Source organism: Nycticebus coucang, chromosome 8, assembly GCF_027406575.1.
Source record: "Nycticebus coucang isolate mNycCou1 chromosome 8, mNycCou1.pri, whole genome shotgun sequence".
Taxonomy (NCBI): Eukaryota; Metazoa; Chordata; class Mammalia; order Primates; family Lorisidae; genus Nycticebus; species Nycticebus coucang.
In genome coordinates, this window is record NC_069787.1 from 108249608 (window position 1) to 108266823 (window position 17216).

At 42.2% G+C, this 17216-nt stretch overlaps 1 protein-coding gene across 6 annotated transcripts in view; it reads left to right on the plus strand.

Moving 5' to 3' along the window:
• The window catches only part of ZBTB38 (zinc finger and BTB domain containing 38), a 129379-nt gene that overhangs the window by 40173 nt on the left and 71990 nt on the right, over window positions 1–17216 (plus strand). For 3 of the 6 annotated variants that reach the window (XM_053598682.1, XM_053598685.1, XM_053598684.1), the window contains 2 exons: window positions 14730–14915; window positions 15962–16036. The gene's annotated coding sequence lies outside the window, so the exon portion shown is untranslated. Of the gene's footprint in view, window positions 1–14348; window positions 14916–15961; window positions 16037–17216 lie in introns of those variants that run through there. The other 3 variants (XM_053598687.1, XM_053598677.1, XM_053598678.1) reach the window with 1 other exon arrangement.

A 17216-nucleotide genomic window follows, 5' to 3' on the forward strand; every position in this document is an offset into this window, starting at 1 on the left:
TGGGCTCCCATGTCCTCCCTTGCTCATGGTCAGCCCAGCCCCACAGTGCACTTCATGGTCCATTGACCTCTCTCTCTAGCAAGGTGGTATCTTCCTCCTGGAAGGACCCATATCTTTTACTTCTTTTTCTTTCTCAGAGTCCTTAGCACATTGCTGTTTGCATAGTTGGTGTTAGTTCAAAATTCTGATTGAAAGAAACCTAAATTCATTTGTCTGAGAACCCCACTGTCCCTCAGTTGATTCCTGCTGGGCACAAAGAGAATTATCAGCATAATCAAGATTGAGGTCTAGGCCCAATTCCAGGCCTCATTCTTGTGATTCTTCTTGAAGATCTCATTTCCATCCTTTTTTATAATGATAACTGGAGCGCATGGCATGATCCAAAGAACTCAATTTCCACTAAGTTAATATATGCACATAAACTAAGCTACATGTGCTGGTTAGACAAAAGGAAATGTCTAAGAGGTGGAGATTACAATGAGAGGAAGCACCACTCAAAATGCAGATTACAGTACAGAAATAAATGTGCATGACAGGCAAGCATTGTGGCCTAGTAACAATACCTAGGTACAAAGACATGTAACATGTCTGTATTTGTCCAGAATCATATTAAACGTGGCTTCAAGCTTCTTACTCTCCAACGCTGGGGAACTATTCAATATCATGGTTACCAGATCTCCCTGTGCCCTCCATGGGAGAGTACTGGAGCCCCAGGCTTTCATGGGTCCAGGACAACAGGGGCAGCCTGATTCACAGACCATGAAGGTTGCTGTGGTAACCACTGCTCCTTCTGCTGCTCCATGTTCTAGCCTTTTCCTCCGGTCAGACTCTCTGGGAGGAACACGGGGAGGCTTCTTGGTGCTGTGCTCTTGTCTCCACTGGCACAGGTCATCTCAAAGCTGCAGCATCTAGTGTCCAGCCTGCACAGGCTTTCAGGTGCCTCCCCACTGAATCCATGAGAGGTCATGGGACACAGACCCCTGCCACCTGGAAACCTGCAACTGCCCTCCCCCACAACCCACAGAGTTCTCCATCTTAGGCAAGAACCAACAGGGCCTCCTTTAATCACAGCAACTATCTCCACCATCCTGGATAATTCTTCTTTTATAAGTCCGGATTTCAAACAAAGCTCTGAGTGGAGGGGTTTTTCCTGAGGACCCAGAAACCTCTCTGTTTTAGGCTCTGAAGCATAAAGGGCTATTTCTTCTCTCAGGAAGGGGAGCCAGAGCAGGACAAGGAAAAAAAAAAAACAAAAAACTCAAGGCTAAGAAGAAAATTACCTTGCCATACTTTTCTGCTGATAAGGCTGCAGCAGTAAAAAGGATAAGACACCAATTAACTTCTCTGCCACTCTCTGTTTCATGGGTGAACACTCAGCCTGTGTGGGGGTGGGGGTGGGGGTTGGGTGGCCAAAGGCATTAACAGAGATTTGGACCCCTGATGAAATCTCAAAGGGCAGCTCAGGAAGAAAAGCCCGAGGAGAAACCTGAGCTGCGTATCCGCAGCATTAACTGTGGCAGGTGTCACAGCACCCTGGGACCATAGGGAATGATGAAACAGCAATTTTCCAGGATTCCCTGGGTAGCAGTTGGACTGAGGCTGGAGTAAGGAACAGGACACTAGTATAGTGGCCCCAGGCATGAGAGGGCCTGAAGATGACCAGCACTTCACTAGCCAAACTGTGCATCCTGGCATGCAGTCACATTGAAGGGGACGCCTTTTTCTAACTCATGCAAAAGTGTTCTAGGTCTGATACGAATGAGTCTGTTTAGAAAGGATTATGGGATAAGAGAATACACCAGGTTCAGGAAGAATCTGGATATTTGGTTAATCATAAACATTGATAAAAATCTATACCAATATACAACCTTACAGTAAAGCCCAACCAGGCATCAGGGAAATAAAAAGCTTTTGTGCAAATGAACACAAATCGAGGAAAGCCAGAAAAAGGGAAACAGGACAGCAGAGTGCTCCTGTCCCTCCCTCCTTGTCATAGAGTTTGTCAGTTGGTCAAGCATGGCATTATATGGATGATATTTAGTTCAGACAAACATGGGGAAATTCAGGACTAAATTCTCACTTCAAGAAGTCGAGTAGGGCTTTTAAAAATGATTGGTACTGCCCGTCTTCCTTATTCAGTATTGTAAGCAGACTGAAAATTATTTTGAAAAGTATATTCTGGCAGGGCATGGTGGCTCCGACCTGTAATCCCAGCACTTTGGGAGGTCAGGAGTTTGAGATCAGCCTGGTCAATATTTCGAGACCACATCTCTACAAAAATATTGTTTTAATTATCTGGACATGAAGGTGCACACCCGTACTCCTGGCTACTCAGGGGGCTGAGGCAGGAGGATGGCTTGACAGGATTTGAGGCTGCTATGACCACACTACTGCACTCCAGGCTGGGTAACAGAGGGAGACCCTGTCTTGGGGTAGGGTGGGGTCGGGGGAGTGTATTCTTTATAGGCCTCTTTATAGAATGGAGAAATTGGGAAAGAAAAGATTTAAGATTTCCTCTGTTAATCATCAAGAATGACTTCGTAAAAGTTTACTTGGTTCCCTTGGAAACTATGATTTTTTTCAGTGCAGAAAAGAATTAGATCAATGCCAAATTGCTATAAATTATATATAACCAACTTGTTTTCCATCACTACTATTTATGTTTGATCTTTCCTTTGTACGTTTGACCACTGTGGTTATTCTTAGTCTTTTCTATGCTTGCCAATCTAATAGGCAAATTAGATGCTCATACTGTTCTCTCCTTCCCCAATGCCAGGGATGTTAAGTTTTCATAAGCTACTTGTCATTGGCACTTTGTTGTGTGACTTCCTTGTTTGTATTCTTGGCCCTTTTTCTAATGTGCTATTAATTCAGTTAGTACTAATGCTAATCTCTTGTAACTCTCTTGAAGATATTTTCTCAAAGTATTTTATTTGTCCTTCATGTTTATGGTGTCTTTGGCCATATGGAAAGCTTTTACGTAGAGAAACCTATCAGTGATTTTTCTGTGTGGTATTTGGGTCTTTAGTGATTAATTTAGGAAGGTCTCCTCCATCATAAGATTATAAAAATATTCTTTTATTTTTTCCCTCTGGTGTTGTATAGTCTTTTGAAAAGCTTATGTAATAGATCTAGCGTTTATTTATTTGGTGTATATACGGGGGTAAGACCACTAGTTAAGACTACCTACCTGCATTTTCTATGGATCCTAGAGAAAAAAGGAAGCTCAGCTATTTTATCCAACTGAGAGACAATGGTGACAACTCTGTAAAAGAAGAAAGGATATTATCCAATAAAAATCAGACGCTCTGGTGCAAAGGCTATTTTGGCAACCACAACATCCAGATTTTCTAAAATGGTCCTGATTTGCAATATTCTTTCCTCCGACACATAGTTACCACCCAACTTTTGATTCCAAAACTATGGTCACAATGGAGCTAATTGTACACAGCCTATAAAAGAGAGGACCAGCCATGTACCACATGAAGTATGCTGAATTCACTGAATTTAGAGGAGCATGGGGCATTTCTGCCTAGGAAGATTAGAGAGAACGTTTGAACTGACCTTGAGCCAGGCGCGGTGGCTCACGCCTGTAATCCCAGCACTGTGGCAGGCTGAGGCGGGAGGATTGCTTGAGCTCAGGAGTTCAAGGCTTGTCTGAGCGAGAGTGAGACCCCAACTCATGAAAAAAATGGAAAAACCCAGCGGGGCGCAGCAGTGAGCACCTGTAATCCCAGCGGCCCCGGAGGCTGAGGCAGTGGGATGCCCACAGCCGGAGTCTGAGGTTGCAGTGAGCTACGACGCCACTGCACTCTGCTCAGGGCCCAGGGTAGAACTCTGCCTCGACAAAAAAAAAAAAAAAAAGGCAACTGAACTGGACCTTGAAGACAAGTTAGATTTTGATAGACCAAGATGGTGAGGGAACAGGGGAATGCAGGAGCAAAGGCACAGGTGATGTTTCTGGAACCACTCCTGAGTTGTCGTGTGCCATACAGAGAAGTAGTAGGATTAAGTTAGGAGGTAGTTAGAGGCTGGAGAGTGGAAAGCTTCGAATGCCAAGGTAATGAATTTGTGCTTCTTTTTTAGGTAAAGGATCACCGTTAAACTTTCCTTATAAAAACATCTTTATTAAGGTATAATTCACATACCATGTAATTCATCCTTATAAAATGTATATTTCCATAGTTTTTAGTTTATTTGCATATAGGTACAACCATCACCACAGTCAATTTTATAACATTTTTATTACCTCAGAAAGAAACCCTATACCCTTTACCTCTCGCCTCACTAAGCCCACATCTCCATCCCAGCCCTAAGCAACCACAAATCTCTGTTCTGCCCCTATAGATTTCCATGTTTTGGATATTTTATGTGAATAGAATCATATAATATGTAATCTTTTGTGGCTGGCTTCTTTCAGTTGGCATGATATTACCCCTAAAGTTTTGTGCTACAGAATTCTCTAATCAAATGCAGAGAAAGGTCTGCATTTAGGGTGGTAGAAGAGGCCTGGGAGGCCAAGGAGAACCTTTATGAGTCCAGGGAGTAGCTATGGTAGAGTCATATGAGTGCTCAGTAGGCAAGATTTTGGCTGCAAGTAAGAACACATTGAAGTATAAATGGCTTAAATTACAGATATATCAGCTAACAGGGAATCTGGAGGTAGGTAGCTCTTGAGTTGATCCATTGTTTACCCATATTGCCAAGGACCCAGCTCTTCCATCTTTCTCTCCATCATCTTAGTATATTGGTTTTTGCACTCTGACTTCCTCCCTTATAGTTTCAAGATGCTACTGCTCTTCAAAGAATGACCACTTCTCACAACTGCTTATAGAAATATGCATCTCTGTTTTTAGAGGGAGCAAATCTTTTCACAGTACCCTACAACAGACTTCCCATCATGGTGCTGCCATTGGTCAAGGATCACATCACATATCCATTCTTTTGCTGCAGGGTAGGCTGAGAAGGTGCGTATCAGCCCTGGTCCTTGTGGTGAGTGATGAGCTCTGTCAGCAAGAAGGAAGGGAGGGGGTTGACCATTGGGTGGGCAAATAACTGTGTTTTCTATAAGAGCCAAAGAAAACCCAGGATAATACAACATCCTTGGTCCATCAAAGGAGAGTCTTTCCTAAAGATGGGAGTGGCCAGTGGGATCAAATGGCATGAGAAAAAGACAGATGGTGATCTAGAAAATGGTGATAAAATTGCTCATTAGAAGGCAATTGCTACATTCCAGTAAGGAGAAGGAGGAACATGACAGATTATAGAGCTTTGAGAAGAGACAGATGGTTGGGAGGAAAGTATAAGAATTTTAGAATGGGAAGCAAGAGAGAAATTGGGAAAAAGGATCAAATGAAAGGTTTTTTCCAAGATGGAAAGACTCTCGTAGGTAAAAAGATAGTTTAATGAGTCACTAATTTAATGATTTTTGTTTTATCATAGGTCATAATTATGGAGGTTTAAATAGTGAAGTAAAATAAATAAAATACTAAAAATATATTTCAAAAATAGGACTATATTTGTTAAATATCAAAAGTAAAAAAGAACGCAGGCAAGACAGTAAACTTAGAAGATATAAAGGAAAGTGTTTGGCTGCATATACATTTTTAAATGTTTCATGTTTGGCTCAGCGTCTGTGGCTCAGTACCTGTAGCTCAGCGGCTAGGGTGCCAGCCACATACACCAGAGCTGGTGGGTATAAATCCAGCCCAGGCCTGCCGTACGACAATGACAACTACAACAAAAAAATAGCCAGGCATCATGGTGGGTGCCCATAGTCCCAGCTACTTGGGAGGCTGAAGCAAGAGAATCACTTAAGCCCAAGAGTTTGAGGTTGCTGTGAGCTGTGATGCCATGGCACTCTACCCAGGGTAACAGCTTGAGACTCTGTCTCAAAAAATAAAATAAATAAAAATAAATAAAATAAAATGTTCCATGTTAAAATACATACTATACAAAAAGTCAAAAGACTAATGATAAAGTGGAGGAAAGTGTACATTTGCAATCTATGTAGTATTATACCTAAAGATGCCTAATATACAAACAGCACCTATAAATTAACAAGAAAAAGACAAATCAACAGAAAAATAGGTAAATTACCTAGAAATTTAATTTGCAAGAAAATACAAATGGTCAATATACTTAGAAAAAGTTATTCGAACTTACCCATACTGCTGATACTTATATATTAATAGTGCTTACTATTAATATAATCCTGGGACTTTTCTTAGAGTTTTACATATATTAACTCATTTAATCATTCTAGCAGTTCGGTGAGGTGGATGTTTTTATCTCTTTTTGACAGATGTGGGAAATATCTTAAGACTCTTAACCAAGGAAATACAACCCTGAAGTGGCAAACTTGGATTCAAATGCAAACATTTTAACTTCAGAGTCTATGTTCTCAGCCACTAAGAATTAGGAATATACAAATTAAAAGCAAAAATGAGATGGCAATTTTTACCTATCATACCGGAAAAACCTAAAAAGAGTGATAACATCTGGTGATGTCAGTGATGTCAAAAGCATGAAGAAAAATATTTGTTGCTTGTATGAGATTGAATCAATTATGACCTGCTTTAGCTTTTTTGAAAACTATCTAAAAATATCTATTAAAATCAAAAATATATGAAAAATTTGAGCCAGGAATCTCACTTTGGACCAGCTATTCTATAGAAATAAAAGTATGAAAGTCTAAGTATAAGGATATTTATTGCAACATTGCTCTAACGACAAAGTCATTTTTTTAAACTTCTGGGGAAAAAAACCTGTGTGTTCATCAGTAGGGAATGATTTAATGCATGATCAGTAAATGATCAGCCATACTAAGAATGAATTACATCACTCCTTTCCAAACTTTAATTAATCTTGTACCACTAAAACATTTTTATTTGAGTTGTCTCAGTTTCCCACATGAATTTGTCATAAAATTAAGTTTTAACTCCCTCATAGTCAAAAGAAAATCAATATTACTTTCTATAAACAGAAAGTCGCCTTAGTAATAAATAAAAAGACAATAAAAGAATGTTATTAATTTCTAGTTAAACACCATAGCTTACAGAAGATTCTGATCACGATCCACGCTCTCTATAGAAGGGCGAAATCTCAAGTGTCAGAGAGGGATTAAAGACACACACCACGTGATTCGGAGTCCTCTCAGGCCTGTCACCAGCCGTCTTAACTCCTGGGAGCCCGTAGTACTGAGCATCTCAAACTTCTGGAAACATGCAAAGATTCTTATCTTTAATCTGAAGAGATATTCAGTGTATTAATAAAAACTTGTAAAGTAATATATGTTGTTGAAGCCAATTTTAGCATGACAAGCAAAATCAAAAGAATCTTCTGTGAAATAACCTTTGTGGTTATCTCAGGGTGGGATGAACATCTGATGTTTAGCCATAGGAAATTGTCATTTTTGAAAATCAGAAAGGGTCTAAACGTGGCATTTTGATATAGTTCAACCTAATAAACCCCCAGGGATGTTAACATTGATTATGGGAAGGGTGAGGGGACAATTAATCTTTATGTCTTATATTATATTGTTTTCATTTATGAGCATGTATTTATTATGTTTAGATTTTTGATAATTCTAATAAAAATTGTTTTTAAGGAATAGAAAGAAAGCACTTAGCCTGAGCCATTACAAGCTGTGAATAAACTGTAAGTCCCTGGTGGGTCACCCTACTTTTCCCGTCTATGTTTCCCTCCCTCACCTCTATTGACATACTGAGCCAGATAATTCCTCGTTGTGGGATCTGTCCCGTGTATCACAGGAGCTTTAGTGGCATCCTGGGCTTCTGCCCACTGATACCAATAGCATCTTTCCAAAATGACAACCAAAAATGTCTCCAGATGTTGCCAAACAGTTCCAGGGGAGGAGGAGGGCAAAATCACCCCTGGCTAAGAATCACTGCTCTTGTTCTTAATTTCCATCACTTGAGAGAGACATAGAACCAAGTGCTTTAAGCTCCTCTGAAGTACCAAATCCTCTGACTGCGTCAATATTGAATCTATTCATGGGTTTTCCAAAAGCTATTTTCCTGCAGGGCCACTAGGGGGGACACTCTCCTACACAGAGGACAAAAGCCGAGCATTCAGAACTTTGCTCTCCTCCTTTCTTGACTTGTCTCTGTTTCTGACAGACCCAGACTTAAATAAATAGTCTTTGATGTTGAGAGTGATAACCCTTAATCAGGAGGCATGAAGAGCTATTTGTCTTGTGCTTTGTGCCATAAAAGTCAGTGTTTTCAGATAGGGGTGGGGATAGGAGGGAGTGCAAAATGTTCTCTGCTTTTTAAACATTCTTGGTAATGGCAGTCAGATGAATCATGCCTCTAAAAAAAGATATGCATTTCCATGAGGGGAGCCTCTGGGACAAGCAGGCTGGGAAGTGAAAAATCTAGTTCTCTTCCTGGTCCTGTTACTTCCAGGCTGTGTGATGCTGGCCAGGTCTCTTAACCTCTCTGTTATATACATAATAAAGCTGAGGAGACTGAGGCTTTGGTCACACAACGTGTTAAGCAGACAAGCAAGGACTTGGATCTGACCCATCAACTTTGTGGGATGGTTGTGAGAACCAAATGCAATAGATGAAAGAGTTTTGGAAAATAGAAAGGCCCATGCAAGTTCAAGGTATGGATTTGCAGATATTGGGGGAGCGAGAGAAGGGGATGTCTGAGAGGTGGTATGTGGGGTGGGTAGGTTCACACAGCTAGCAGAAGGCATTCCTTCTCCAAGTATTATAAATTATAGGAAAGGGCCTCAACACCTCTGCATCCTTCACTACTGATGGGACTTAAGGTTTCAATCCCCATCAAAATGGACAGACCACTTGGACGGGCATGACTTTATGCTCTCATGAGTTGTTTAAACACCTTAATTAACCTCACGTTAAGTGAAGGATCTACTCTCCAACACCATTTTTTTCAACATTTTTTAAAACCTTGAGCCACTGTAGGAAATGTTTTGCAGACAGACCCATCTCAGATATTATTAAACTGAAATAGAAGTCTTTCTTAGAACTTACTTGAGTATTTTCTATTTTGTTTTTGTTGTTGTTGTTGTTCTGTCCCTTGAAACCAATGCCAACCACTGAACAACGCATCCTGACCTGCAGTTTTACGAGCGCTGTGCTAGAAGGTTTTGTGACAGAGAGGCAAGAGCATGGGTCTGGTGCTGGTCCAGGGAGAAAGCAGGAGATGTGACCTCCAGACACCACCAAGGGAGTCCCAAAGATGAGCTTCATAGTTTTCCAGGAGTTGATTCTCTGAGGCATGATTTAGGTGAAAGAAAGGAGAATAATAATGTGAAATTCAAATTTCCCAAATTTGCCTAAATAAGTGGAGATGGGCCACAGGGTAGCAGTCTCTAAGCTGGATTCTTAGAGGTCATGATATAACCCCCGTACCATTAACATAAACTGTGATGGAATGAAGTAACCACTGCAAAAACAACTTAAATCCAACATTTATTGAGCCCTTATTGTCTATCAGACATTGCACTAAGCGCTTTACCCTGAGTGATGGGACATAAATTAAGTTTGAGCACTCTCTGATTTTCTTTCCTTTCTGTCCACTAACAAGAGTTCTGGCTATGCCATAATTAATTTAAAGTGTATCGTAGGTCTAAATCTAAGAACAAAAACTAAAACTCTAAGAAGAAAACCCAGGTATACAGCCTTGGATTAGACAATGGTTTCTCAAATATGATGTTAAAAGCACAAGTGATATAAAAGAATATCAATAATTTGGACTTCATCTCAATTAAAAACTTTAATGCTTCAAATAAGACCATGAAGAAAGTGAAAAGACAACCTACTGAAAAGGAGATATTTGCAAAATACGTATCTGATAAGGAACTTGTGTCCAAAATATATAAAGAACCCCTACAACTCAAAAAGAAAAAGATAACCAACTCAATATAAAAATAGATGGAGGGGCCAGGCGCAATGGCTCACAGCTACAATCCTAACATTCTGGGAAGCCAAGGTGGGTGGATTGCCTGAGCTCACAGGTTCGAGACCAGCCTGAGCCAGAGCGAGACCTCATCTCTAAAAATAGCCGGGCATCGAGGCGGGAGCCCATAGTCCCAGCTACTCTGAAGTCTGAGACAAGAGAATCACTTGAGCCTGAGAGTTTGAGATTGCTGTGAGCTATGATGCCACAGCACTCTACCAAGGATGACAAAGTGAGACTCTGTCTCCAAAATACATACATACCTACATAAAAATAGAGGAAGGATTTGAAGAGACAGTTCTTTTTTTTTTTGAAGAGACAGTTCTCAAATGGCTAATAAGCTTGTGAAAAGATACGTGCCATTTATTAGTCATTTGGTAAATGTGATTCAAAACCACAATAAGATACCATATCATACCTGCTAGGATGCTATAATCAAAAAGGCAGACAATAATACTATTGGCAAGGATGTAGAGAAATCAGATCCCTCAAAAATTGCTGGTGGGAGTGTAAAATGATGCAGTTCTTTGGAAAACTGTTTGACAATTCCTCAAAATGTTAAACACAGTTACCATGTCACCCAGCAGTCTCACTCTTTGGTATCTGCCCAAAAGACATGAAAGCATAAGTCCACAAAAATCTGGTGCATGTATGATCATAGCAACATTATTCATAATAGCCAAAAAGTGAAGATAACTCAAATTTTATCAATCAACAGATATAGGGATAAACATATGTCGTATATCCACATAATGGAATATTAAAAAGGAAATAAGTACTGAAATAGTCTATGTCTTAGTTCATTTTCTGTTGCTTATAACAGAATACTTGAAACTGGGTAATTTATAAAGAAGAGGAATTTATAGGGTATCCCCAAAGTCAACCCCAAAGTCACCATACATAGGGAAAAATGGAAAATTGTAGCTAAATCTACCTTTATTTACAACTGTGCATTATAGAATTTAACTAAGAGGTGGACAACAGGTAGATAATATTTTATAAACATTTTGTAAAATTCTGTAATGAATAGTTTGTAAAGGCACATTTAGCTACAATTTCCCATTTTCCCTATGTATAGCGACTTTAGGGGTGACTTTGGGGGCACCCTGTATTTCTTATAGTTACGGAGGCTGCAAAGTTCAAGGTCAGAGGCCACATCTGGTGAGAATCCCCTTGCTAGTGGGGACTCTCTGTAGAGTCTCAAGGTGGCACCAAGCATCGCTCAGTGAGGGGCCTGACTGTGCTAGCTCAGTCTCTTTTCCTCTTATAAAGCCATGAATCTCTATCCTGTGATGACCCATTACCACATTAATCCGTGAGTGCAATAATCACCTTTTAAAGGCCTCACTTCTCCATACTGCAACATTGGAAATTAAATTTCAGCATGAGTTTCAAAGCAGACAAACATTTGAACCGTAGCATTTTACAATATGGATGAACCTTGAAAGCATTATGCTAAGTGAAAGAAGCCAGGCACAAAAGGCCATATGTTGTATGATTCCATATGATGGAATGTCAAGAAGAGGCAGATCTATAGAGACAGAAGGTAGAGTAATGGAAGCCTAGCTTGGGTGGAGGGGACAAACGAGGAATGATAGCTAACAAGCACAATGTTTCTTTTGGGGGTGACAAAACTGTTGAAAAATTAGATTATAAATTACACCATTCTGTAAATATACATACTAAAGTCTTGAATTGTACATATTAAATGGGTGAATTTTCTGGTGTGTAAATTGCATCTTAATAAGCTGTTTCTTTAAAAAAAAAAAAGTATGAATGAAGTGAGAGAAAATGGGGGCAAGTAAAGACAAATTTTCCAAGGGATTACTTGAGCCCATAAATTTTTTTTTTAATTCTCAGAATATAACAGCATTTGTTTTAGCAAAGAGGGAGGATGCTCCAGACAGGTTAGAGGCCAGGGAAGTGTCATGGTATTTCTCTGTACTTCTAGGAGAAGGGTTTGCTCATCTCCCTGATTTTATTGTTCATATCAGTCCCAAAGCACACAGTGCAAGCATCTGTCTCACTTAGGCTGACTGATATTTCTGCTTCCTTCCTTTCTTCTTCTGTTCACATAATCCTGGTCCTACAAGCTGCAGTAAAGAAATAATTGGCCTCTGTTCATCTTCTTAGAGAAATAAATACCTGTGTGTGTGAAGCAAGTGAGGCCACTAAGCCTTTGGGGAGATAGAGCAGGGAGGTGTCCAGAGGCATTTTCTGCAGAGAGGGAAGAAAAGAATAAACAAGGCAGCTGCCAAAAATGCCTGGAACTTAAAGTGCTTTCCTCAGCCCAAGGTCAGGCTCTGTGTGAACATTGACAGTGAACCTGATCAGTTGCTGCTGCTCCCCTGATTAAAAGCATGTGGCTTTTCTCTCTTGTGAAATTCACCTCTGTAAATTCCACCTGCCTAGGGCTTCAAATCCCACAGAGCAAGTTGGGCCTCAGAGTGGCAACTGGCAGAGCTCCCAGAAACAGGTAACTACACAATGTCCCCAGCTGTCAAAGGCATAGCTCTCCAGAGCCAAGGTGAGAGATCCTTGTGACCAGACAGCCCACCCCACAGTGGAGAGGAATAGAAAGCCATAGGCACGTTATTGAGGAGGCCAATGACACCTCTCAGACCCACAAGGGGCCGGAAATTCCTGGCTTTTGTCTTCCTCTTAGAATGAGACATTTTTTCAGGAGAACTGTGGAAAAGCACAAACCACAGAATCCTAAACCACAGAGGGAAGGCACCTCTGAGGTCATGTGTATCTGGGCCCAGACTCCTCCTAGGCAGGTGTTCTCTGCTGCCCACCCCTCCTCACCTTTGCTTACACACACCCACTGCCAGGACTCTCACTCAGGCCCAGGACGGCAGCTGATTGCTGGTGGGACGCTGCTAAGAGTAGAAAGTGTCTGCCCCTCTGAGGTCTAGGTCTGCTCCCTGTCCCGTCCAGCCCTACTCGCTCTCTGAAACCACACCACTGTTCCAGCTCCTTCTCTGGCCCAGAGTCTTTGAGAGCGCCATCATGTCTTTCTTCTCTTTAGTCTTCTTGCCTGCCCCAGACTGACCCTTTTAATTTCACAGACCTTCCCATCCTCATCCTCATCCTCATCCTCGAGGGCAGGAGGCAGCCAGAACAAGCCTGGACCTTGGGTGTCCTGTCCACTGTGGCTCTCAGACTCTGCACCCACCACATACCACAGTCCCCTCAGACCTCCCTGACTTGTCTTCTGGTTCCAGCTTCTCATCCCCAATGGGACCTGATGACTCTGACCCTCCTGGCCACTCTGGTAACCCTCCCACTTGCCATCCCTCAGACCTGGTATGGACACATCAGGAAAGCATGAGGCCTGTCTAACCTAGACAGGACACCCCAATGTTCCACTGTGTCCTTGTAGGATTTGGTCCAAGACCCATCTTTATTCTTGTCTTCCCTCTCCTGGACAGGATGCCGCTGGTCAGTATTCCTTCAATCACGCCAGTCCTTCAGCATAGTGCTTAAGAAAACACGATTTGAGATCAGACAATCCAGGCTCTGCCACTAACCAGCTGTGAGACATGAAGGAAGTGTCTTACCCTCTCTGAGCATCCATTTTCTCATCTATAGAATTAGAAGTAACAATAGTACCTACCTCATAGCTTTGTGGCAATAATATCAACAAATGAAATGATCTTCATAAAGTACTTGGCACAGAGGCTTGAACATTCGCTCTAAGTTTTTACTGTTTTTTATTTATTTTTGAGACAAAGTCTCAATTTGTCGCTCTGGGTATGGTGCAGTGCCATCATAGCTTACAGCAACCTCAAACTCTTGCACTCAAGTGATTCTCTTGTCTCAGCCTCCCCAGTAGCTGGGACTACGAGCACCTACAACAATGCCCATCTATTTTTTAGAAACAGGGGGTGCGGGGGTCTCGCACTTGCTCAGGCTGATCTGGACCCCGTGAACTCAGGCAATCCACCCTCCTTGGTCTCCCAGAGTGCTAGGAGTACAGGCGTGAGCCACCATGCCCGGCTCACTCTAAGTTTTTAATATATGTCCTCTATTGTTTTATTTTAAAATTACCGTTCCTTCATCGTATATTTACTAAGCCTCATGCCATATCTCCTTTCAAAAGTGGTGCCATCTTAGATCCGGGAAGAGCTAGCTCATGTTGGCACCCAGAGCAGGTAGCTAAGGCCCAAGGCCATAGCACTAAGGCAAAGGAGAACAGACACTGGCCACCAGTGCCACCCTGGGATGGTGACCAGTGCCTTCACTGCAGCTCCCTGGGTAAGGTGGGTACCACAAGGAAGAAGGGAAATAGCAAAGGGGAAGCGAGAGGTCCCGAGGGAAACACCCGCTTCTTCCCTGCTTCTCTCGGTGACAGAGCGTGGCCAGGCCTCTGCCGTGTAGGAGGTGATGTCCCTTGGGAAGGCCTTGTTGAATCTGTCTGGGACTGTTCCGGAAGTAGGAAGGGCGGCCGGGGGTGGGGAGGCGGCAGGAATGTTCTCCTGGCCTGCTGCTCAGTGCCGAGTGTGCTGAGAGGAGGGCCCCTGGACATCAAAGGTTCCTTTTGTCCCCTTCGGAGTGGCAGGGCAGACCGGCCGCTGGCAGTGACTCAGGCCTGGCCCTGACGTCACACACGCCTGGCCACTGGCCTCCCTCTGCAGCCAGGAAACTGGCTGGGGAGTGGCACTCGCAGCTGCAGCAAATCTCAAAATAAAGAGGCAACAGCCTTTTTCTTCTTCTCCATCTTCCCACAGCACACCTTTCTTTTCTTCTCTTCTTTTTTTTTTTTTTTTAAAGCCTCATGGAGGCTTTACTTGCAGATCAACTTTCAAAATGTAGGAAGTCAGAATAGGTGACATCATCAGAAAAATATGTGGAGCTGATCTCAACAAGAAGTGAAGAACCCAGAGCGAGAAAGCGGTTGCAACTCCTGGGCCCAGGGAGCTGGCAGCGTCTGGGCTTCAGAGCAGCTGGCACCTCTGAGTAAGTGAAGGCCCACCTTGGCCCCTCACCCAGTGCCCTTTGCCGTGGGCGCCATCTTGTTCCCTGACACCTGAGGCCTGGCAGGCTCAGCCCAGCGGGGGGTGGCACTGCACCTGGGAGACCCTCTAAAATGCTGTCTCAAGGGGGATCTGATCTCTCTCTTCTCCACACGGCCAGACAAGAATGCCAAAAAGAAAGAAAGAAAGAAAAATAAATAATAATAACAAAGCTGAAACCCTGGGGAAATGGCCCAACTGGTGCCTTTGCCAGTCAACCTCTTGTTTTGTCTCCTTTTTCTCCTTCTGCCCAAATGCTCCATTTCAGACCACCAGCATGTTTGCTTCCTGGATCTTATACTGAGTGATCAGACATAAAAATAAGCCCTGTTCTAGGAAAATGCGTGCCCTGAGCCATCAAATGGCACTTTCACACTTAACCTTGTAAAAGATGGCAGCCTTGGTAAGAAAACGCTCACAGCCATGGTGCCTTTACAGAGCAAATTTCTGGTGGGTCTGGTGTACACACCTCCATTGTCTCAGCACCCTGTTTATAGAGGGCTTATTTTCATTGCATCTGGAATGATATTAAGCCCGAAGACACACTGGAATGTGTCTGTTTTAACTTTGTTTAAAAACTCGTAGTCTTTGTAAAGCCTGTAATTTCACAAGCTCTGGAAGCTTTGACCCAAGAAAGTTACGTTCCCAAGAGGAAAGATTTAACATGTACATAAGAACTGCATAGCGCATAGCCGTAGAAGTCCTACCCTAATTTTCCTGGCTTCTAAAGTCATTTCCTGAGTCAGCATCTAGTCTTTGTACAGTTTACTTAGCAGAAGGAGATTTGTTCTTTATAAATTCTATGTTAAAATGATTGAGGGGTGTGTTTTTAAAATGTCATACTTTAAAGGCAGCAGGGAATTTTGTCCTTTACTAGAGATAGTGGCGAATCCCGTTGCAAACTAAATGCACCCTTTGGAAATTAATGCTCGTACTCTAAAATATCTGTTTTGTAAGTCTTATGTTTTACTTTTTGTTTTAATACATCAGATTGTCTTGAAGTGAGGCTCTGCTGTGCTGCTATTCTGCTGACTCCAAGATCTGAATGCTGTGACCACTAATTTGGTGAGTGTCATTTGTCCCTAACAGCTATTTAAATTTAAGACTTCCGATTCTGCTTTTTTTGACTTGTGGTAAAATTTAAAGAAAGGAGGGAAGGGCACAGACACATCTGCACACAATGACAGCTGTATCAGAGAATATGTTTTTGGATAGGCTAATTGCCATAATAGACCCCAGAATGTATGATGATGGCTCAAACATAATAGGAGTTTATTTTTTGTTCACATTAAAGTACAAGTCAACTCTCTTTCGCACATTCATTCAGAGGCACAGGTTGAAAGAGGCTCTGCCTTTTGCAACATGTAATTTTCAAGCTCACCTGGGGGGCATCTTCACTACTCAGTAGAAGATGTGTACCAGAAATTACACATAGTAGATTTTTATGGGGCCTGCCTAGAAGTGGCAAGCGTTACTTCTACTCACATTCCATTGGCTAAATGTAGTCACATGACCATAAATAACCACAAGGGTCATCTGGGAAATGTAGTCCCTGTCAGGCATCCATCCCCTTGCCAGGGACAACTCTGGGCAGTGTCTGGAGGAGACATTGTTCTTTCTGGCACCGCTTATAAAGGAATTTAGAGATGCTCAAGGACTTAACCTGTTGCACAGGAAGAATGGGAGAAGTACAAAAATTATCCGATTCTAGAATTCCCTTAGGTACACTCTTAGGTAACATCTGGCCATGTGGGCAAGAAGCAATGGTGAAGATTTCTCAAGATATCTCTATCCATTATGACTCTGAGCTGTCATGCTGCCAGGAAGGACATTCTTCTTGTTTTTCCTTTCAAGGTCTTCTTGGTCTGGAACTATTCTGGCTCTGTCTCCTGTTCCTGAATCTAGACAGACTAGTTAGAATTATCTGGTAGAATTCTGCTGAGCCCCAGTGGTCTGTAGGGAAGCTCACGTCTTCCTCAGTTCATAGTTGTGTCTGCACCTGTGGCTCTGGAAGGCTATCCTACCCGATCTGCTCCGGGTCTTGGGACACTTAATCAGTAAGAAAATTCCTTGACTAAGATGAAGCCTACAAACCTCTAACAGATTAGAGAAACATTTAAAATAAGACTAAAAATGCTCAGGCTGGGAATACTAATGCTACCCTCAAGGATTTGATATGTAAGTCTAACTTTTCCTTGTCAAAACACATACTGAAATAATGAGTGGGGAAGTAATAAGGCTTGTT